Source organism: Cherax quadricarinatus, chromosome 47 (genome assembly GCF_038502225.1).
Source record: "Cherax quadricarinatus isolate ZL_2023a chromosome 47, ASM3850222v1, whole genome shotgun sequence".
Classification (NCBI taxonomy): Eukaryota; Metazoa; Arthropoda; class Malacostraca; order Decapoda; family Parastacidae; genus Cherax; species Cherax quadricarinatus.
The window spans coordinates 27,285,358-27,308,071 of NC_091338.1; the positions used below are offsets into that span (position 1 = coordinate 27,285,358).

At 43.8% G+C, this 22,714-nt stretch overlaps 1 protein-coding gene across 2 annotated transcripts in view; it reads right to left on the minus strand.

Moving 5' to 3' along the window:
- Positions 1–22,368, minus strand: part of LOC128696561 (zinc finger protein 551-like) — a 150,973-nt gene extending 128,605 nt beyond the window's left edge. The window contains exon 1 of one of the 2 annotated variants that reach the window (XM_053787878.2): positions 22,223–22,368. The gene's annotated coding sequence lies outside the window, so the exon portion shown is untranslated. The remainder of the gene's footprint in view (positions 1–22,222) is intronic. The other variant, XM_070094770.1, reaches the window with a different exon arrangement.
- Between the last annotated feature and the right edge of the window lie 346 nt (positions 22,369–22,714).

A 22,714-nucleotide genomic window follows, 5' to 3' on the forward strand; every position in this document is an offset into this window, starting at 1 on the left:
TTGCTGCAGTTGATCCCCAAGCACAAATAGCATAGGTGAGGTATGGATAAATAAGTGAGTGGTACAGTGTGAGAAGGGCATTTTGCGGCACGTAGCATCGTATCTTGGAGAGGATCCCAACTGTTTTGGATACTTTTTTGGTTATGTGTTGGATATGGGTGCTGAAATTCAGGTTGTTGTCAAGGTATAGGCCTAGGAATTTGCCCTCATTATGTCTGGTAATTAAAGTGTTGTCGATCTTAATGTTAATTTGTGCATCTCCTGCTCTGCTACCAAACATAATGTAGGTTTTGTCAGTGTTAAGCGTAAGTTTATTGGCTGTCATCCAAGTCGATATTTTGATCAGCTCCTCGTTAACAATGGTGTTGAGGGTGGCAAGATTAGGGTGAGAGATGACATAAGTCGTGTCGTCAGCAAAGAGAATGGGTTTCAGGTGTTGGGATACGTTTGGAAGATCATTGATGTATATGAGGAAGAGCAGGGGACCAAGGACACTTCCCTGCGGAACTCCAGTATCAAGTGGCCGTGTTGTTGATGCTGTGTCTTTAATGGTAACATACTGATACCTATTAGTAAGGTAAGATTTGAAATATGCAAGCGCATGGCCTCTTATACCGTAATGGTCAAGTTTGTGGAGTAGGATGTCGTGGTCTACTGTGTCAAAAGCTTTTCTTAGGTCAATAAAAATTCCTAGTGGATATTCCTTATTTTCCAATGCTGTGTAAAGCAGATCTAGCATTTTTATGATTGCATCATTAGTGCTTTTATTTTTCCTAAATCCAAATTGGCAGGGGTTGAGTATGTTTTGTGCTGTTATAAATGAATATAGTCTCCTGTGCACGAGTTTCTCAAAGATTTTGGATAGCAATGGTAAGTTTGATATTGGCCTATAGTTGTTTAAGTCTGTAGGGTCACCACCTTTATGTATTGGTGTAACCCTTGCCATCTTGAGTAGTTTCGGGAAGGTGCTAGTTTCTAGTGACTTGTTAAAAAGTAATGAAATAGCATGTGAAAGGATATGGGCCGCTCGCTTGTACAGTAATGGTGGGACATTAGACAGATTCCCTGAGTTGTTTTTAAGTGACTTTATAATCTCGGTGACTTCCGAGGGCCCAGTTGGTGCAAGATAGAAGGAATTTGGGAAATTCCCATCTAGGTAGTCCCCGGCATGGGCATTAGTATGTGGGATTTTATTGGCGAGATTAGATCCTATGGTTGAGAAGAAGTCGTTTATCTTGTTAGCTGTGTCAGTGGGATGTAGTGGTGTTTCATTAGGTTTAGTTAGGACAATATTCTTGGTTTTTTTCAGTTTGTGGGTCCCTAGAATCTGAGAGAGTGTTTTCCAGGTCTTTTTTATATCTCCTCTAGTGTCTGTGAATCTACTGGAGTAGTATAGTTGTTTGGCTTTCTTTATTACTTTGGTGAGAACTGATGAATAGTGTTTAACCCTTTGAGGGTCGACAGGCCCTCTCCGAAACTCGTTCTCAGGGTCGGCCAAATTTAAAAAAAAAAAAAAATTATTTTCTCTTATGAAAAGATAGAGAATCTTTTCCCGATCATAACGACACCAAAAGTTTGAAATTTGATAGAAAACTTACGGAATTATGCTCTCGCAAAGTTAGCGGTCTCGGCGATGTTTACGCATCGGCGATTTTGCCCACTTTGAGCCCCATTTTCGGCCAATTTCACTGTACTAGTCGACAAAAAACATGAATATTTCGCTAGAACTCCATTTTTTCTATCGAATGGGTGCAAGAAACCACCCATTTATAAATTCAACTATCCAGTACAGTGGTCAGAATTTAGCAATTTTGCCAATTTCACACAAATTTCAAAAGATGCCAATTTCGGAATAGGGTTCAGAATAAACAAGAAAGACATTCCTGGCACTAAAATGACATTTCCTCTAGTCATTAATCACGTCTCAAGGCCCCCCTTATATTCTTTTGCTTTCCACTTTGAATTTTTATTCTCACAAAAAATATAAGATTTACTGTTCTTCAGACTACTGCATTAGTGTAAAAAATGGTATAAATCTTATTGGTGCACTTGTGAAAGAATATTAGACTCACCAGTTGACGTGTATTGCACGCTTGGCACGATTTGTTTACTTTTGAAGTTTGGTAAAAATTGAACATTTCTGCTACTTTGAGCTCAATTTCAAGGCACCTTTCATTGTAAAACCAGTCAAAATCATCTCCATTTCAGTAATATGTCTTCCATTCTATAAAATGAGACCAAGAAAACTAGAATACAACAATAAATACCATACGAAAATACACTGCAAAGTCGCTGATTTATTAAAAAAAAATGGTCAAAGTTTTTTTTTTCTCATTATGCACTGTGTGCTGCAGGATTTTTTTTAGACTGTGCACACTGACCACATAGACCCATTCTTTCATATGAAGGCCTACCAGCTTTCTCCCACTAGATTTGAGGCCGCTAGAATTTATGAGTACTAGTACGTCAAAAACCCCTACGCGTAAGACGTACTAGTACGACGAAAACCCTCAAAGGGTTAAGAATATCTTTGTGTATTAAGCCCTGTCTATATTGCTTTTCATATTGGTGTTTCTTGTCAATGGATTTCAGAATGGTGCTGGTTAGCCATGGGCAACCAAGACGTTTGTTTGTGATCTGTTTTGTTTTTATAGGACAATGTTTGTTGTATAGTCTAAGTAATTTGTTAAGATAAATGTCTGTCCAGTCATCAATACCATTGGCCTTGGAGAATTCTGTAGGCCAGTCAACAATCTCTAGGTCAGCTGTGAACTTCCTTATTGAGGCCACGTCATGGAGTCTAAATGAGACTTTGTTGTATTCAATTTTTTTTTATTTATTATCACACTGGCCAATTCCCACCAAGGCAGGGTGGCCCGAAAAAGAAAAACTTTCACCATCATTCACTCCATCACTGTCCTGCCAGAAGGGTGCTTTACACTACAGTTTTTAAACTGCAACATTAACACCCCTCCTTCAGAGTGCAGGCACTGTACTTCCCATCTCCAGGACTCAAGTCCGGCCTGCCGGTTTCCCTGAACCCCTTCATAAATGTTACTTTGCTCACACTCCAACAGCACGTCAAGTATTAAAAACCATTTGTCTCCATTCACTCCTATCAAACACGCTCACGCATGCCTGCTGGAAGTTCAAGCCCCTCGCACACAAAACCTCCTTTACCCCCTCCCTCCAACCTTTCCTAGGCCGACCCCTACCCCACCTTCCTTCCACTACAGACTGATACACTCTTGAAGTTATTCTGTTTCGCTCCATTCTCTCCACATGTCCGAACCACCTCAACAACCCTTCCTCAGCCCTCTGGACAACAGTTTTGGTAATCCCGCACCTCCTCCTAACTTCCAAACTACGAATTCTCTGCATTATATTCACACCACACATTTCTCTCAGACATGACATCTCCACTGCCTCCAGCCTTCTCCTCGCTGCAACATTCATCACCCATGCTTCACACCCATATAAGAGCGTTGGTAAAACTATACTCTCATACATTCCCCTCTTTGCCTCCAAGGACAAAGTTCTTTGTCTCCACAGACTCCTAAGTGCACCACTCACCCTTTTCCCCTCATCAATTCTATGATTCACCTCATCTTTCATAGACCCATCCGCTGACACGTCCACTCCCAAATATCTGAATACATTCACCTCCTCCATACTCTCTCCCTCCAATCTGATATCCAATCTTTCATCACCTAATCTTTTTGTTATCCTCATAACCTTACTCTTTCCTGTATTCACTTTCAATTTTCTTCTTTTGCACACCCTACCAAATTCATCCACCAATCTCTGCAACTTCTCTTCAGAATCTCCCAAGAGCACAGTGTCATCAGCAAAGAGCAACTGTGACAACTCCCACTTTATGTGTGATTCTTTATCTTTTAACTCCACGCCTCTTGCCAAGACCCTCGCATTTACTTCTCTTACAACCCCATCTATAAATATATTAAACAACCACGGTGACATCACACATCCTTGTCTAAGGCCTACTTTTACTGGGAAATAATTTCCCTCTTTCCTACTCTAACTTGAGCCTCACTATCCTCGTAAAAACTCTTCACGGCTTTCAGTAACCTACCTCCTACACCATACACCTGCAACATCTGCCACATTGCCCCCCTATCCACCCTGTCATACGCCTTTTCCAAATCCATAAATGCCACAAAGACCTCTTTAGCCTTATCTAAATACTGTTCACTTATATGTTTCACTGTAAACACCTGGTCCACACACCCCCTACCTTTCCTAAAGCCTCCTTGTTCATCTGATATCCTATTCTCCGTCTTACTCTTAATTCTTTCAATAATAACTCTACCATACACTTTGCCAGGTATACTCAACAGACTTATCCCCCTATAATTTTTGCACTCTCTTTTATCCCCTTTGCCTTCATACAAAGGAACTATGCATGCTCTCTGCCAATCCCTAGGTACCTTACCCTCTTCCATACATTTATTAAATAATTGCACCAACCACTCCAAAACTATATCCCCACCTGCTTTTAACATTTCTATCTTTATCCCATCAATCCCGGCTGCCTTACCCCCTTTCATTTTACCTACTGCCTCACGAACTTCCCCCACACTCACATCTGGCTCTTCCTCACTCCTACAAGATGTTGTTCCTCCTTGCCCTATACACAAAATCACAGCTTCCCTATCTTCATCAACATTTAACAATTCCTCAAAATATTCCCTCCATCTTCCCAATACCTCTAACTCTCCATTTAATAACTCTCCTCTCCTATTTTTAACTGACAAATCCATTTGTTCTCTAGGCTTTCTTAACTTGTTAATCTCACTCCAAAATTTTTTCTTATTTTCAACAAAATTTGTTGATAACATCTCACCCACTCTCTCAATTGCTCTCTTTTTACATTGCTTCACCACTCTCTTACCTTCTCTCTTTTTCTCCATATACTCTTCCCTCCTTGCATCACTTCTACTTTGTAAAAACTTCTCATATGCTAACTTTTTCTCCCTTACTACTCTCTTCACATCATCATTCCACCAATCGCTCCTCTTCCCTCCCGCAACCACTTTCCTGTAACCACAAACTTCTGCTGAACACTCTAACACTACATTTTTAAACCTACCCCATACCTCTTCGACCCCATTGCCTATGCTCTCATTAGCCCATCTATCCTCCAATAGCTGTTTATATCTTACCCTAACTGCCTCCTCTTTTAGTTTATAAACCTTCACCTCTCTCTTCACTGATGCTTCTATTCTCCTTGTATCCCATCTACCTTTTACTCTCAGTGTAGCTACAACTAGAAAGTGATCTGATATTTCTGTGGCCCCTGAACATCCTGAAGTCTACTCAACAGTCTTTTATCTACCAATACATAATCCAACAATGTTAGTGCTATAGGTCTGTAGTTCTTTGCTATTGCTTTACTGCCCCCTTTGTTTTTAGTAACTGTGGGACGACCCCCATGTCCATGCTCCCTCTCCATAGGATGGTAAAAGCTCATGATAGGGGCTTCTTGCAGTTCTTGATGAACATGGAGTTCCATGAGTCTGGCCCTGGGGCAGAGTCATGAGCATGTCATTTATCGCCTGTTCGAAGTCATTTCGTGTCAGTATATAACATCAGATAGGCTTGTGTTAACCAAATTCTGTATCTCTCTCATAAAAAATTCATTTTGATCTTCGACTCTCAGTCTGCTTAGCGGCTTGCTAAAAACTGAGTCATATTGGGACTAGAGTAGCTCACTCATTTCCTTGCTATCATCTGTGTAGGACCCATCTTGTTTAAGTAGGGGCCCAATACTAGACGTTGTTCTTGACTTTGATTTGGCATAGGAAAAGAAATACTTCGGGTTTCTTTCGATTTCATTTATGGCTTTTAGGTCTTCCCGCGATTCTTGACTCCTGTAAGATTCCTTTACCTAAGTTCGATGTTTGCTATTTCTCTGACCAGTGACTCCCTACGCATTTCAGATATATTGGCCTCTTTTAGCCGCTCTTATTCTTTTCCATCACCTGTAAAGGGAGTGCGTGTCTCTTTCTATTTTACATCTACTCCTCCTTTTTCTTAGAGGAATAAGCCTTGTGCATACATAAAGTGCCACCGAGTTAATCTGTTCTAGGCATAAGTTGGGGTCTGTGTTGCTTAGTCTATCTTCCCAGCTTATATCGGTTAGGATTTGGTTTACAGTGGACCCCCGCATAGCGACTTTAATCCGTGCAAGAGGGCTGATTGTTATGCGAAATGATCGGTATGCGAATGAATTTTCCCCATAAGAAATAATGGAAATCAAATTAATCCGTGCAAGACACCCAAAAGTATGAAAAAAAAAATTTTACCACATGAAATATACATTTTCCTACACACAAAGAGAAGGATACATGCACAATAGTAGAGTAGTACATGCACAATATATATTGTGCATGTACTACTCTACTAAATGAAGAATAAATGACACTTACCTTTATTGAAGATGCAGCAATGACTGATGAGACACTGTGTCCTGGGAGTGCCTTTTCCTCCTGAGTACTGTAGGTCCTGTTTGGCATTTTCTTCCAGAACAGGCCTTATCACACTGTGTATGCCACTACGATTCTTAAATCTCTCAAACCAACCTTTGCTGGCTTTAACCCTTTCAGGGTCCAAGGCCCAAATCTGGAGTCACGCACCAGAGTCCAAGAATTTAAAAAAAAAAAATTTGTTATTTTTTCTTATGAAATCGTAGAGAATCTTTTTGTGAAGGTAATAAAACAAAAAGTACGAAATTTGGTGGAAAATTGACGAAATTATGCTCTCGCGAATTTTGATGTGTCAGCGATATTTACGAATCGGCGATTTTGCCGACTTTGACTCCCATTTTAGGCCAATTACATTATTCCAATCAACCAAATTCTTAGCTATTTCACTAGTATTACTTCTATTCTATCGATTGAGCACAAGAAATCGCCAAGTCAACTGTTTCAACTACAAAATAAAGTGATCGGAAATTGTTAATTTGGCCAATTTAACACAAAGTTCAAAATATTCCAATTTCAAAATAGGGTCCAGAATGAACAATGTAGGCATTCCTGGCACTAAACTAACATTTCCTCTGTTCATTAGTTATGTTTTGAGGCTTTACAAATAAATTCCATTTTGATTTTTTATTCACATAATGAATTTTTATTCACACCAAAAAATAGAAGATTTACTGTTATGCAATACTGTAATAATTGTATAAATATCATCACCATATTTGTGAATGTATATTAGACCCACCAGCTGGTGTGTATTAGACGTGTGAGGTCGTTTGTTTACTCTTGAATATCGGCAAAAATTTAACATTTCTGCTACTTTGAGCTCAGTTTCAAGCCATTTCCTGTGCTAAAACCAATCAAAATCATCTCTATTTCTGTAATATGTCTTCCATTCTATCAAATGAGACCAAGAAATCGCAAATACAACTATAAAAAACATACGAAAAAACACTGCAAAGTTGCTGTTTTAATCGAAAAATCATGATTTCATTTTTTTTCTCTCATTATACACAGTGTGCTGCAGGATCTGTTTTATGTGGTGCACACATACCACATAGATGTATTCTCTCATATCTAGGCCCAAATGTACCACTCACAGTTTATCAGAGTGAGCTGAGCTCATGGCGTAGATCTACGGTTTGGACCTTGAACGTAAAGCCGTAGATCTACGGGACGGACCCTGAAAGGGTTAAATTCACCAATATGAGCACTAGTTCCAGGCATTTTTCCCTGTTCACCTGGGTGTTAGTCGACTGGTGTGGGTTGCATCCTGGGAGACAAGATTAAGGACCCCAATGGAAATAAGTTAGACAGTCTTCGATGACACTGACTTTTTTGAGTTATCCTGGATGGCAAATCCTCTGGGGTTAATTGTTTCTTGGTATTCTCAATAAGCCACACCAACAACGGTGCTACAGCAGCAGCAGCAGCAGCTGACAGTGCTACAGCAGCAGCAGACGATGCTACAGCAGCAGCAGACGGTACTACAGCAGCAGAAGGTGGTACAGCAGCAGCAGACGATGCTACAGCAGCAGCAGACGGTACTACAGCAGCAGCTGATGGTGGTACAGCAGCAGCAGCAGCTGACGGTGGTACAGCAGCAGCAGATGGTACTACAGCAGCAGCTGACAGTGCTACAGCAGCAGCAGACGATGCTACAGCAGCAGCAGACGGTACTACAGCAGCAGCTGACGGTGGTACAGCAGCAGCAGCAGCTGACAGTGCAGCAGCAGCAGCAGCAGCTGACGGTGGTACAGCAGCAGCAGCAGCTGTACCACCAATAGTAGCGATGGTTGATTGGGGTTTATTATACAACCTGGCCAGCTCGGAGACACGCACTCCACTTTCATACTTATCAAAGATCTTTTTCTTCATCTCTATAGTAATTCTCACCCTTATTGCTGTAGGGTTGGCACTAGAAGCTTTCTTGGGGCCCATGGTCACTTATTTTGCAGATAAAATCACCAAAAACACTGTAATAATACGAAATGTTCTGATTGTATGCTTGGATGTTACCGCGGAGGCTGGCTGGTAAACAATGCCACCGGCGACACATGTGAGGCTGGCTAAGGGCGCACATTGGACGCGTCTCGGATGAAGAGCGGTGACCGGGTTTTTGAGCGGTATGCGAGGCAAAATTTTTGCGATAAAAGCGAGCGGTATGCGGATTGAACGTTATGCGATGCGTACGGTATGCGGGGGTCCACTGTACTTAGTCCCACTTTATGTTTTTGTTATTGAAGTTCAATTTAGTGAATGCTCCCTCGTGACTAATCTCATTATGTCGGTCTGGGGTTCCGCGCATACATGTCTGAACCTCGATTATGTTGAGATCTGAGTACAGTGGACCCCCGGTTAACGATATTTTTTCACTCCGTAAGTATGTTCAGGTGCCAGTACTGACCGAATTTATTCCCATAAGGAATATTGTGAAGTAGATTAGTCCATTTCAGACCCCCAAACATACACGTACAAACGCACTTACATAAATACACTTACATAATTGGTCGCATTCGGAGGTAATCGTTATGCGGGGGTCCACTGTATATTGTTTTTGATATGGTGACATTTCGTATCAGATCATCATTGTTAGTGAAGATGAGGTCTAGTGTATTCTCCAGTCTAGTAGGCTCTATTATTTGCTGGTTTAAATTGAATTTGGTGCAGAGATTTAAAAGCTTGTGTGTGTGTGAGTTCTCGTCAGAGCTGCCTCCTGGTGTTATCACTGCAACAACATTATTTGCCAAATTCCTCCATTTTAGGTGCCTTAAGTTGAAATTCCCCAGGAGCAAGATGTTGGGGGCAGGAGCTGGCAGATTTTCCAGACAGTGGTCAATTTTTAACAGCTGTTCCTGGAATTGCTGGGACGTTGCATCCGGAGGCTTGTAGACTACCACAATGACTAGGTTTTGGTTCTCGATCTTTACTGCTAAAACTTCCACTACATCATTTGAGGCATTACGCAGTTCTGTGCAAACAAGTGACTCTGCGATGAACAGGCCAACCCCCTCCCCCCCTTTTGCCTGTTCACTCTGTCGCATCTGTATAGGTTGTAACCTGGGATCCATATTTCGTTGTCCAAGTGATCCTTTATGTGGGTCTCAGTGAAAGCCACAAACATTGCATTTGCCTCGGCAAGCAGTCCACGGATGAAAGGTATTTTGTTGTTCGTTGCTGGCTTTAGACACTGTATATTTGCAAAGAAGAATGTCATCGGACTGGTGGTATTGTTGGTACTGGGGGGGGACTTTTTTTCCGGCATTAGTATCTGTATCTGTTGGTTTGGAGTGGAGGCCATCGACTGTGGTTCCACTCTAGGAATGACTGGATTTGGTGTATGATATCCGCCATTTCCTGCCAGTTTTTTTTCCTTCCTGGCACTAAAAAACCTCTCCCTCTTGAGTGGCTGTGGTTACCCAGGTTTTCCCATGGCCTGGATGTTTTGTATCTTTTTGTCCCCTTTAGATGGTGTGCCTGGCAATTGAAGTTATAGCACAGTCTATCCTGTACTGAAGAGGGACACATTTCAGGGTGAAAAAGCTTACAGGAAGGGAGTTTGCATTTTCCTGTTGTCATATGGGCACGGCATTTTCTAGGGTGGTCATAGTTGCACGTCCCATCTGTTTTTCCAGATTTCCCAAGCCTGCAGATACCAAGTGCATAGTATGTGCACAGGCTTGGTTTCCATTTGCCTTGGGTTTCTGTGACTATATTCCCTGTTGGTGCATGTTTACCTGTCTTATTCCTATCCTCACTAGCACCAACAATGGAGCTCTCACCAGTTGCTTTTGGTAATATATCTTCACTATTGCTAGTGGAGTCCTCTTGTTTGCTATTTCCTGTTGTATTACTAGTTTGTAATATTGGTTTTATCTTGTCCTTGACTACACTTGTTTCCCCACTACAGCTCCTGTCTCTCATGAGGTCACTTATATGCATTCCCTCCTGCATATATTTCCTGACTACCTGGACAAAATCTCCAGCTTCACCATTACTGTCTCCCAGGACAGCACCTCCAGCTTCACCACTACTGTCTACCAAGACAGCACTATCAGCCCCACATTTACTGACTACCCGGGCAGCACCTCCAGCCTTACAGTTTCTAACTACATGGCCAGTGCCAAGGGTGATACCATCCAGTCCAGATTTTTTATTTTCCCATCTGTTATAGAATGCTTCCATGTTTTCTATGAAGGCTGCTTTGATGTTAAACTCTTTTAATACCAATGTGATTTTAGTCCACAGATTTATCTCATTTGGGCATACCCAAAAACACTTCCCTGATTTAATACTGCTTGTAGCTAGTTCTTGGATATCTGCACAAGAGGCATGACACCAATTTTCACAAAAATGACAATTTATCCATGCAGAAGCCCGTTTGTTTGATTGACTGCAGACTACACAGAGCTTCATAATGTGATTTGAATGGTTGATTTACTGTAATTCTACTAGTAACCTCTTGAATATTCTACTAATAATCTCCTTAAAGTGAAGCTCTAGCTATTTGTATTTCTATTTCTAACTGTACTTGTATATTAATACAGCTTACCGGAGTACGTTTCTTTTATATTTATTGTTTGTGTTTGATAAGGGCGCCTAAAACCCCGTCCGTTTACAGTCTGCTTTATTGTCCAACGAATCCGTTTGAAACCAATCAAGGGTTCGGACCAGTCAAGGGTTCAGACCAGTCAAGGGTTCGGACCAGTCAAGGGTCCGGACCAGTCAAGGGTTCGGAACCCGTCGGATCTGATCAGGGTCACTTATTTAAAACATACTGGTCGGTGATTTGGGCTAACACATGAAGGATCTACTGGAAATTATTTAACCGAGTAATATGTGATTTGACTGATACAAAAGTATAACTTGCGTGTTGAAGAACCGGTGATTGCTGGCAGCTCCTACAATGATGAACGGTCAGGTCTCAACCCTTGTTTATCGATCACTGTATCTAGCTTTTCTAGGTTTTTTTTCTGTCTCCACCACAACAAATGCAACAAATTCAGCAATCCTTAGAGATACATCTTCTCAGACAAACTCTTGCTTTCTGCAGCCTTTACGGCTGGATTCAAAGGTCTTGTTGAATCTTGCGCATTTTGTAGTTTGAGTTTACACATTCTTCTTAAGACAAAGACGTAAGTGTTAGCAAAGACTTTATTGCAGAAAGAAAAAATTAATCTTCCTTCTTAATGTGATATTCCCATGAATTTGAACTAAATATATACATGTATATATTCTTGCAAATTCATTGTACATAAAGTATTAAGATATAATATTATATACAAAGAGAAGATAAAGTATTGTATTCAAATACATTAATAAATTTTAATATTATTCTATTGAGTTTCCTAGTTGAAATTACCCCTAGACTCTAAAATATATTAAACTAGTTTTAAGTCAATACCTTGTTGCCTGAGAGGGGAAAATTTGTAATAGGCCAAATTCTGAAGTTCTTTACAAACCTCCAAGGAATAAAAAATTCCTCTAAATCCCTTACTCACAACAATGAGCATGTCGCTAAGTGAGGAGAGGCTGTACTCTATATCATTTTTCAGTACATACAACCTATGAACATCAGGGATCATGCAAGTATTTTTATTTTGTGAAGTATTTCCAATAATCAGAAATGTTGGGCTAGGTTTGGTCTGGTATGGTCATACCAACATACTGGAGTGAGAGATATGGGAGAAAGTGAAAGATAAACCCAGTGAGGAGCAGGGGTGCAGTGGTGACAATAAGGGAACACTGTATCAACATCCGGGGTCCCACACTCTTCAACATCTTACCAGAAGATATCAGAAACACGGCTAGAACAAGTGTAGAAGCCTTCAAGAGGAAACTGGACATGTATCTTCATCAGATGCCAGATCAACCAGGTTTTGATGGATATGTGGGGCAGCAAGCCTCTAGCAGCAACAGCCTGGTTGACCAGGCAAACACCAGATGAGCCTAGTCCATGGCCGAGCTCCAAGAGTAGTGAAACTCTCGAAACTCTTCAAAGGTATATCAAAGGTAAAGAGAGAGCAACAGAATTTGGTTAACACAAGCCTATCTGATGTTATCCTGACGCCAAATGACTTCGAACAGGCGATAAATGACATGCCCATGCACTCTGCCCCAGGGCCAGACTCATGGAACTCCGTGTTCATCAAGAACTGCAAGAAGCCCCTATCACGAGCCTTTACCATCCTATGGAGAGGAAGCATGGACACGGGGGTCGTCCCACAGTTACTAAAAACAACAGACATAGCCCCACTCCACAAAGGGGGCAGTAAAGCAACAGCAAAGAACTACAGACCGATAGCACTAACATCCCATATCATAAAAATCTTTGAAAGGGTCCTAAGAAGCAAGATCACCACCCACCTAGAAACACATCAGTTACACAACCCAGGGCAACATGGGTTTAGAACAGGTCGCTCCTGTCTGTCTCAACCACTGGATCAGTACGACAAGGTCCTTGATGCACTAGACAAAAATAATGCAGATGTAATATATACAGACTTTGCAAAAGCCTTCGACAAGTGTGACCATGGCGTAATAGCACACAAAATGCGTGCTAAAGGAATAACAGGAAAAGTCGGTCGATGGATCTATAATTTCCTCACTAACAGAACACAGAGAGTAGTAGTCAACAGAGTAAAATCCGAGGCAGCCACGGTGAAAAGCTCTGTTTCACAAGGCACAGTACTCGCTCCCATCTTGTTCCTCATCCTCATATCTGACATAGACAAGGATGTCAACCACAGCACCGTGTCTTCCTTTGCAGATGACACCCGAATCTGCATGACAGTGTCTTCCATTGCAGACACTGCAAGGCTCCAGGCGGACATCAACCAAATCTTTCAGTGGGCTACAGAAAACAATATGAAGTTCAACGATGAGAAATTTCAATTACTCAGATATGGTAAACACGAGGAAATTAAATCTTCATCAGAGTACAAAACAAATTCTGGCCTCAAAATAGAGCGTAACACCAACGTCAAAGACCTGGGAGTGATCATGTCGGAGGATCTCACCTTCAAGGACCATAACATTGTATCAATCGCATCTGCTAGAAAAATGACAGGATGGATAATGAGAATCTTCAAAACTAGGGATGCCTAGCCCATGATGACACTCTTCAGGTCACTTGTTCTATCTAGGCTGGAATATTGCTGCACACTAACAGCACCTTTCAAGGCAGGTGAAATTGCTGACCTAGAAAATGTACAGAGAACCTTCACGGCGCGCATAACGGAGATAAAACACCTCAATTACTGGGAGCGCTTGAGGTTCCTAAACCTGTATTCCCTGGAATGCAGGCAGGAGAGATACATGTTTATATACACCTGGAAAATCCTAGAGGGACTAGTACCGAACTTGCACACGAAAATCACTCACTGCAAAAGCAAAAGACTTGGCAGACGATGCAGCATCCCCCCAATGAAAAGCAGGGGTGTCACTAGCATGTTAAGAGACCATACAATAAGTGTCAGGGGCCCGAGACTGTTCAACTGCCTCCCAGCATACATAAGGGGGATTACCAACAGACCCCTGGCAGTCTTCAAGCTGGCACTGGACAAGCACCTAAAGTCGGTTCCTGATCAGCCGGGCTGTGGCTCATACGTTGGTTTGCGTGCAGCCAGCAGTAACAGCCTGGTTGATCAGGCTCTGATCCACCAGGAGGCCTGGTCACAGACCGGGCCGCGGGGGCATTGACCCCCAGAACTCTCTCCAGGTAAACTCCAGGTCCAGGTATAGGCATTGTTTACTTCAGGTTAGGTTAGATTAAGCTAAGTTAGATTAGGTTAGACTAGGCTAAGTTAGGTTAAACTAGGCTAAGTTTGGTTAGGTTAGACTAGGCTAAGTTAGGTTATGTTAGACTAGGCTAAGTTAGGTTAGGTTATGTTAGACTAGGCTAAGTTATGTTAGGTTATGTTAGACTAGGCTAAGTTAGGTTAGGTTATGTTAGACTATGCTAAGTTAGGTTAGGTTATGTTAGACTAGGCTAAGTTAGGTTAGGTTATGTTAGACTAGGCTAAGTTAGGTTAGGTTATGTTAGACTAGGCTAAGTTAGGTAACACTTGGATATTAAGTAACTTAACCTGAAAATAATGTTCTCACTGCCCTTACAGAACCAAAATTACAATTTGCACAGGAAATCATTACTTGTTCCATAATGTATATTGGTTGTATGAATTAAAAAGTGTAAAATATTAACTAAATTACATTTAGAAGTTGTTAGTAAAATAACATTTTTGTGCAAATGGTAAAAAGAATAAACAAGTAATAATGATAATAATAATAATAATAATAATAATAATAATAATAATAATAATAATAATAATAATAATAATAATAATATCTCGGACCCTCACTGTGTGAAGAGAGAGCTTTTGCTACCAGGCCACGGGGAACTGCTGAGGAAAATTATTCTTATATTGTTAATATGGTAGCAATATGGTACCATATTGTTAATATGGTAACCTAATATATTCAACTGAACTGAATTTCACTGTTACAATTAAAAATGTATCATATGTATCTATGTGACTATGTAAATTACTAGTTATTATAATATAAATAAGTACCTGTTACACTAAGTTGATCCTCTCTTTAATATTTATGTAAATAATTCGGTTTACCTTAGAGTAAGATTTTGTTCAGATTTTTAAACCCGGAGGGTTAGCTACCCAAGATAACCCAAGAAAGTCAGTGGCTCATCTTATTTGTATTGTGGTCCTCAATCTTGCCCCCAGGATGCCACCCACACCAGTCCACTAACACCCAGGTACCTACTTGCTAGGTGAATGGGACAACTGGTGTAAGGAAACACCCTTAAAATTTCCACCCTTGCCAGGCCATGGGTCTCCCTTTTTACCCTTATTAGTTTATTGTAACTGATTTTCAGACAGTTGAGTTACTTAGTTGTTTTAAGGTTTAAATAATAAGATATTGCAAGGAGCACAATTAAGTCACTTTGAGTTTTTTGTGTTACTCTGCTGGTTAATGTACATGTTACTATGTATGATAATTTTTGTGTTACTCTGGTGGTTAATGTACATGTTACTATGTATGATAATTTTTGTGTTACTCTGGTGGTTAATGTACATGTTACTATGCATGATAATTTGTTTAAGTGTATTTATGTGTACTTGTACCTAAATAAACCTACTAACTGACTGGGTTATTCTTGGTTAAATAATGAGGACCCCAATGGAAATAAGAACCCTAATGGAAATAAATAAGGACCCTAATGGAAATAAATAAGGACCCTAATGGAAATAAATAAGGACCCTAATGGAAATAAGAACCCTAATGGAAATAAATAAGAACCCTAATGGAAATAAATAAGGACCCTAATGGAAATAAGAACCCTAATGGAAATAAATAAGAACCCTAATGGAAATAAATAAGGACCCTAATGGAAATAAGTCACTCTGTCTGACTTTTTTGGGTTATCCCAGGTTCTCTACACATATGCTGCTATGTATGATAATTCTATGTAACTGTATTTGTGTATACCTGAATAAACTTACTTACTAACCTTGTATATGAATGTTCTGCCAACAATATTGTTTATTATGTAACATAAACCTTAAAACTTACTAACTTAAACCTACTGCTGCTGCCTCACCACCTAACACCTGCTGCTGCCTCACCACCTAACACCTGCTGCTGCTGCCTCACCACCTAACACCTGCTGCTGCTGCCTCACCACCTAACACCTGCTGCTGCCTCACCAAGTAACACCTGCTGCTGCTGTCTCACCACCTAACACCTGCTGCTGCTGCCTCACCACCTAACACCTCCTGCTGCTGCCTCACCACCTAACACCTGCTGCTGCTGCCTCACCACCTAACACCTCCTGCTGCTGCCTCACCACCTAACACCTGCTGCTGCTGCCTCACCACCTAACACCTGCTGCTGCTGCCTCACCACCTAACACCTCCTGCTGCTGCCTCACCAGCTAACACCTGCTGCTGCTGACTCACCACCTAACACCTGCTGCTGTTGTCTCACCACCTAACACCTGCTGCTGCCTCACCACCTAACACCTGCTGCTGCTGCCTCACCACCTAACACCTCCTGCTGCTGCCTCACCACCTAACACCTCCTGCTGCTGCCTCACCACCTAACACCTGCTGCTGCTGCCTCACCACCTAACACCTGCTGCTGCTGCCTCACCACCTAACACCTGCTGCTGCTGACTCACCACCTAACATCTGCTGCTGCTGCCTCACCACCTAACACCTGCTGCTGCCTCACCTCCTAACACCTGCTGCTGCTGCTGCGTCACCACCTAACACCTGCTGCTGCCTCACCACCTAACACCTGCTGCTGCTGACTCACCACCTAACACCTGCTGCTGTCTCACCACCTAACACCTGCTGCTGCTGCCTCACCACCAAACACCTGCTGCTGCCTCACCACCTAACACCTGCTGCTGCTGACTCACCACCTAACACCTGCTGCTGCTGCCTCACCACCTGACACCTGCTGCTGCCTCACCACCTAATACCTGCTGCTGCCTCACCACCTAACACCTGCTGCTGCTGCCTCACCACCTAACACCTGCTGCTGCTGCCTCACCACCTGACACCTGCTGCTGCTGCCTCACCACCTAACACCTGCTGCTGCTGCCTCACCACCTAACACCTGCTGCTGCTGCCTCACCACCTGACACCTGCTGCTGCTGCCTCACCACCTAACACCTGCTGCTGCTGCCTCAGCACCTAACACCTGCTGCAGCTGCCTCACCACCTAACACCTGCTGCTGCTGACTCGCCACCTAACACCTGCTGCTGCTGTCTCACCACCTAACACCTGTTGCTGCTGCCTCACCACCTAACACCTGCTGCTGCTGCCTCACCACCTGACACCTGCTGCTGCTGCCTCACCATCTAACACCTGCTGCTGCTGCCTCACCACCTAACACCTGCTGCTGCTGCCTCAACACCTAACACCTGCTGCTGCTGCCTCACCACCTAACACCTGCTGCTGCTGCCTCACCACCTAACACCTGCTGCTGCTGCCTCACCACCTAACACCTGCTGCTGCTGCTGCCTCATCACCTAACACCTACTGCTGCCTCACCATCTAACACCTGCTGTTGCCTGACCATCTAACACCTCCTGCTGCCTCACCACCTAACACCTGCTGCTGCCTCACCACCTAACACCTGCTGCTGCTGCCTCACCACCTAACACTTGCTGCTGCTGCTGCCTCACCACCTAACACCTGCTGCTGCTGCTGCCTCACCACCTAATGCCTGCTGCTGCTGCCTCACCACCTAACACCTGCTGCTGTTGCCTCACCACCTAACACCTGGTTCTGCCTCACCCCCTAACACCTGCTGCTGCTGCTGCCTCACCACCTAACACCTGCTGCTGCCTCACCACCTTACACCTGCTGCTGCTGCCTCACCACCTAACACCTGCTGCTGTTGCCTCACCACCTAACACCTGCTGCTGCTGCCTCACCACCTAACACCTGCTGCTGCTGCTGCCTCACCACCTAACACCTGCTGCTGCCTCACCCCCTAACACCTGCTGCTGCTGCTGCTGCTGCCTCACCACCTAACACCTGCTGCTGCTGCTGCCTCACCACCTAACACCTGCTGCTGCTGCCTCACCACCTAACACCTGCTGTTGCTGCCTCACCACCTAACACCTGCTGCTGCTGCCTCACCGCCTAACACCTGCTGCTGCTGCCTCACCACCTAACACCTGCTGTTGCAACCTCACCACCTAACACCTGCTGCTGCCTCACCACCTAACACCTGCTGCTGCTGCCTCACCACCTAATGCCTGCTGTTGCTACCTCACCACCTAACACCTGCTGCTGCCTCACCACCTAACACCTGACACACTCAACACCTGAGCATCTAGCACCTGACACTCAACATCTGAGCACCTAACACCTGACACACCTAACACCTGTTGCTGCCTAAGTACCTAAAACCTGCTGCTGCCTGACCACCTAACACCTGCTGCTGCTGCCTGACCACCTAACACCTGCTGCTGCTGCCTCACCATCTAACACCTGCCACTGCTGCCTCACCACCTAAGACCTGCTGCTGCTGCCTCACCACCTAACACCTGCTGCTGCTGCCTCACCACCTAACACCTGCTGCTGCTGCCTCACCACCTAACACCTGCTGCTGCCTCCCACATAACACACTCAACACCTGAGCACCTAGCACCTGACACACTCAACATCTGAGCACCTAACACCTGACACACCTAACACCTGCTGCTGCCTAAGTACCTAAAACCTGCTGCTGCCTAACCACCTAACACCTGCTGCTGCTGCCTCACCACCTAACACCTGCTGTTGCTACTTCACCACCTAAGACCTGCTGCTGTTGCTGCCTCACCACCTAACACCTGACACACTCAACACCTGAGCACCTAGCACCTGACACACTCAACACCTGAGCACCTAACACCTGACACCTAACACCTGCTGCTGCTTAAGTACCTAAAACCTGCTGCTGCCTGACCACCTAACACCTGCTGCTGCCTGACTACCTAACACCTGCTGCAGCTGAGTACCTAACACCTGCTGCTGTCTAAGCACTTAAAACCTGCTGCTGCCCGAGTACCTAACACCTGCTGCTGCCTGAGAACCTAACACCTGCTCCTGCCTGAGCATGTAACACCTACTCCTGCCTTAGCACCTGACACACTCAACACCTGAGCACCTAACACCTGACACACTCAACTGCTGAGCACTTACATGACACACTCAACACTTGAGCACCTAACACCTCATAAACACAACACCTGACCACCTAACACACCCAACAGCTGAGCAGCTAACACCTGACACACTCAACAGCTGACCACCCAACACCTGACACAGTCAACACTTGAGCAGCTAACGCCTGACACAGTCAACACCTGAGCAGCTAACACCTGACACAGTCAACACCAGAGCATCTAAGACAGTCAACAGCTGAGCAGCCAACACCTGACACAGTCAACAGCTGAGCAGCTAAGACAGTCAACACCTGAGCAGCTAACACCTGAGGCAGTCAACAGCTGAGCAGCTAACACCTGACACACTCAACACCTGAGCAGCTAACACCTCACAGTCAACAGCTGAGCAGCTAACACCTGAGACAGTCAACAGCTGAGCAGCTAATACCTGACACAGTCAACAGCTGAGCAGCTAACTCCTGACACAGTCAACACCTGAGCACTTGACACAGTCAACAGCTGAGCAGCTAACACACCCAACAGCTGAGCAGCTAACACCTGACACAGTCAACACCTGAGCAGATAACACCTGAGACAGTCAACAGCTGAGCAGCTAACACCTGACACACTCAACACCTGAGCAGCCAACACCTGACACAGCAAGCAGCTGAGCAGCTAAAACCTGAGACAGTAAACAGCTGAGCAGCTAACACCTGACACAGTCAACACCTGAGCACCTGACACAGTCAACAGCAGAGCAGGTAACACCTGAGACAGTCAACACCTGAGCACCTAGCATCTGACACAGTCAACAGCTGAGCAGCTAAGACAGTCAATGCCTGAGCAGCAAATACCTGAGACAGTCAACACCTGAGCAGCTAACACCTGAGACAGTCAACAGCTGAGCAGCTAACACCTGACATAGTCAACATCTGAGCAGCTAACACCTGACACAGTCAACACCTGAGCACCTGACACAGTCAACACCTGAGCACCTAACACAGTCAACAGTGGAGCAGCTAACACCTGACACAGTCAACACCTGAGCACCTGACACAGTCAACACCTGACCACCCAACACTTGACACAGTCAACACCTGACCACCCAACACCTGACACAGTCAAAAGCTGACCACCTAACACCTGACACAGTCAACAGCTGAGCAGCTAACACCTGACACAGTCAACACCTGAGCACATGACACAGTCAACAGCTGAGCAGCTAACACCTGACACAGTCAACACCTGAGCACCTGACACCTGACACTCAACACCTGAGCAGCTAACACCTGAGCACCTGACAGTCAACACCTGAGCACCTGACAGTCAACAGCTAAGACAGTCAACAGCTAAGACAGTCAACAGCTAAGACAGTCAACAGCTGAGACAGTCAACAGCTAAGACAGTCAACAGCTGAGAAAGTCAACAGCTAAGACAGTCAACAGCTAAGACAGTCAACAGCTAAGACAGTCAACAGCTGAGACAGTCAACAGCTAAGACAGTCAACAGCTAAGACAGTCAACAGCTAAGACAGTCAACAACTAAGACAGCCAACAACTAAGACAGTCAACAACTAAGACAGTCAACAACTAAGACAGTCAACAACTAAGACAGTCAACAACTAAGACAGTCAACAGCTAAGACAGTCAACAACTAAGACAGTCAACAGCTAAGACAGTCAACAGCTAAGACAGTCAACAACTAAGACAGTCAACAGCTAAGACAGTCAACAACTAAGACAGTCAACAGCTAAGACAGTCAACAGCTAAGACAGTCAACAACTAAGACAGTCAACAGCTAAGACAGTCAACAGCTAAGACAGTCAACAGCTAAGACAGTCAACAACTAAGACAGTCAACAGCTAAGACAGTCAACAGCTAAGACAGTCAACAACTAAGACAGTCAACAGCTAAGACAGTCAACAACTAAGACAGTCAACAACTAAGACAGTCAACAACTAAGACAGTCAACAACTAAGACAGTCAACAACTAAGACAGTCAACAACTAAGACAGTCAACAACTAAGACAGTCAACAACTAAGACAGTCAACAGCTAAGACAGTCAACAACTAAGACAGTCAACAACTAAGACAGTCAACAACTAAGACAGTCAACAACTAAGACAGTCAACAACTAAGACAGTCAACAGGTAAGACAGTGAACAACTAAGACAGTCAACAGCTAAGACAGTCAACAGCTAAGACAGTCAACAACTAAGACAGTCAACAACTAAGACAGTCAACAACTAAGACAGTCAACAACTAAGACAGTCAACAACTAAGACAGTCAACAACTAAGACAGTCAACAACTAAGACAGTCAACAACTAAGACAGTCAACAACTAAGACAGTCAACAACTAAGACAGTCAACAACTAAGACAGTCAACAGCTAAGACAGTCAACAGCTAAGACAGTCAACAGCTAAGACAGTCAACAACTAAGACAGTCAACAGCTAAGACAGTCAACAGCTAAGACAGTCAACAACTAAGACAGTCAACAGCTAAGACAGTCAACAACTAAGACAGTCAACAACTAAGACAGTCAACAACTAAGACAGTCAACAACTAAGACAGTCAACAGCTAAGACAGTCAACAACTAAGACAGTCAACAACTAAGACAGTCAACAACTAAGACAGTCAACAGCTAAGACAGTCAACAACTAAGACAGTCAACAACTAAGACAGTCAACAACTAAGACAGTCAACAACTAAGACAGTCAACAACTAAGACAGTCAACAACTAAGACAGTCAACAGGTAAGACAGTCAACAACTAAGACAGTCAACAGCTAAGACAGTCAACAACTAAGACAGTCAACAACTAAGACAGTCAACAACTAAGACAGTCAACAACTAAGACAGTCAACAACTAAGACAGTCAACAACTAAGACAGTCAACAACTAAGACAGTCAACAAGACACGGGAGATATGATCATGTCTGGCACCTTAATACACTATATTTCATGTGTCAAACTCTGTCTATGTATCATCTAGCACATGAATGTTGTATTGTAATAAAGGTCGGTGTTACTTACCTGTGTTAGACACCACAAACACTCTTTATTGTTCACTTTATCACACTTGTTTGTTTCTTTGTTGGGTTTATAAGGGCCAGTGACAGCAGCATCAGCTGGAGTATCAACTCCGGTTTCTTGATGGTACCAGCAACATTGTTGTCCAAGCATCAGCATTGACACAAAAGAAACAAAAGTTCCTTTGTAAATACAGATAGAAACTTCATGCTTCCAATTAGATCCGGTGGACGCCCTTGCCAAGCACCAGCTGAGAGGGACACCCTTACAAAGCCCCAGCAGAGAGAGACACCATTGCCAAGCACCAGCAGAGAGGGACGCCCTTGCCAAGTCCCAGCAGAGAGGGACACCCTCGTCAAGCCCCAGCACAGAGGGACACCCTTGCCAAGCTCCAGCAGAGGAACACCCTTGCCAAGCCCCAGCAGAGAGGGACACCCTTGCCAAGCCCCAGGAGAGAGGGACACCCTTGCCAAGCCCCAGCAGAGAAGGACATCT